The 2058-nt window shown below is 43.9% G+C and overlaps 1 protein-coding gene across 1 annotated transcript in view; it reads left to right on the plus strand.

The window, feature by feature from the left end:
- The window catches only part of Maco1 (macoilin 1), a 63798-nt gene that overhangs the window by 15616 nt on the left and 46124 nt on the right, over positions 1-2058 (plus strand). The window lies entirely within an intron of this gene.

The raw sequence follows: 2058 nt of genomic DNA on the forward strand, positions 1-2058 counted from the left end.
GAAAAACCAAAAAAAAAAAAAAAAAAAAAAAGGATAGAAAAGAAAGAAAACAGTTGTTATTGTGTATGTGTGAGAGAAAGAAGGATTGATATTCACATGCCAGTAGTCCGAGGACAATGTTCAGCCTTTTTCTCTTCCACTGTGGAACTCAGGTCTTCAGAGCAAACTGTTTAAAGAACATTTAAAGTCCTGCTGTGGTGGCACTCGGGAGACAGAAGCAGGTGGCCCTCTGAGCTTAGGACCAGCCTAGTCTACATAGTGCGTTCTAGTACAGTCAAGGCTACACAGAAAAACCCTGTCTTGAAAAACCAAAAAAAAAAAAAGCAACTAAATTTTAAAAATATTTTATTTTGTGTCTAAAAGTGTTTGGCTTTCATGTATGTCTGCACTATGTACATGCCTGGTGCCCTTGGAGGCCAGAAGAGAATGTTGAATCCCATGGAATTGGAATTGTGGGCAGTTGTGAGTTGCCATGTGGGTGCTGGGAATCAGTAAGTGCTCTTAACTGCTGTGCCATCTCTTCAGCCCTGAAGGGCAATTTGCAAATTATATTTATGTACTGGAAACTCAGCAACACATGTATATGTAACCCATTTTGTTGACAAGTTTTTGGCCTTTACTTTTTCCAATTTGGCGAAATGAGGCAGAGTTTAGACCCAGGACGTTGCCTCCCTGTGGCAACAAATGTCATTATATTTGTCTTTGTCATTGGTCCTGATAGCTTCCACTAGCTTAGCCAGGGTTTTTCTCTTTGAGTTAACCCATGTGAAGGCAGCAGTGGTGTCTTGCTGTGGTCCAGCTGCCACAACTCTGGTATAGCAAGGGACCCACCTTTGGACACCAGGCAGGGAGGCTACCAGTTTCCCTTGGGGCTGTAATGTGTAATCACTGCCAGCTGAGCATCCCTGTTCCACCACCACAGTGACAGTATTGACCCCCACTCAAAGGACAGGTGGTGTCTTAGCGCAGGCCAGCAGCCTATGCTAAACCTATGGTCTCTGGTCTGTACTTGTGGGGTGACTTAAGCAACTGGGAGACTGTCTGCCAGTCCAGGGCCTGGGTGAACTGGTTAGTCTCAGGAGCCACTTTCAGTGGCCTGACAGGGGACAGACAGCCTTTTGCCACTGCAGCCAGGTGTAATGAGGCCGTTTGACCAAGCAGGTGAGGTCTTTGGTTAGATGTCCTGTTCACAGCCAAAGTTCTTAGGCTTTTGTCTGACCGGATCCACTACCTTTTGATCTGCTGCTGCTGTTTCCTTTTCTCTAGTAGATCAGGCTGGCCTGTGCTGAGGTTAAAGGTGTTTGCTGCCATTCTTGGTTCTTGTCTCTGTCTGCAGGCTTTCTTACTCTAGATCATTTAACACCTTCCTGAAGTTTAATTTGTGTTTTTGCCGAGATTTTTGGGGTACAGCTTTGTACTGTCTCCTGAATGACTTGTTTCCTGACAGTGCTGACTAGTATTACTTGGTGTAAAACCCTAATTGACTCTTTTTTTTTCTTTCTGTGTTACTTTACCTTTGGTCTGTAGCTGACTGCAGTTGTTCTGTATACAGTGTTCTGCCTGTATGCTTGCCTGCACACCAGAAGAGGGCACCAGATCTCATTATAGATGGCTGCAAGCCATCATGTGGTTGCTGGGAATTGAACTCAGGTCTTCTGGAAAAACTGTCAGTGCTCTTCACCTGAGCCATCTCTCCAGCCCCAGCTTTGATAATTTTTGGGAAGTTAGTCATGTTTTGTTTGGTCAATGCAGATGAATGCTGTATAGAGAAGCAAAAGAAGAGAGAAAAGCACAGAATTTTTGAAGCACGCAGAGGTGCACAGCAAGAATTTCCAATTCTCGAGCAAGTGTGTAGGGTGAGGAAGCAAAGCAGCACATTTAAAGCCTTTCAGCCATGACATTTTCTTCTAATGAAGGACAGCTTGAAAGCTGTCGTTCTGAAAGTATTGCAATATTTTAAAGTCAGACACTTAGCACATTTTTATTTTATTTTTTTAATTTTTTCGAGACAGGGTTTCTCTGTGGTTTTGGAGCCTGTCCTGGAACTAGCTCTTGTAG

The sequence above is a fragment of the Microtus ochrogaster genome, chromosome 10, assembly GCF_000317375.1.
Source record: "Microtus ochrogaster isolate Prairie Vole_2 chromosome 10, MicOch1.0, whole genome shotgun sequence".
Classification (NCBI taxonomy): domain Eukaryota; kingdom Metazoa; phylum Chordata; class Mammalia; order Rodentia; family Cricetidae; genus Microtus; species Microtus ochrogaster.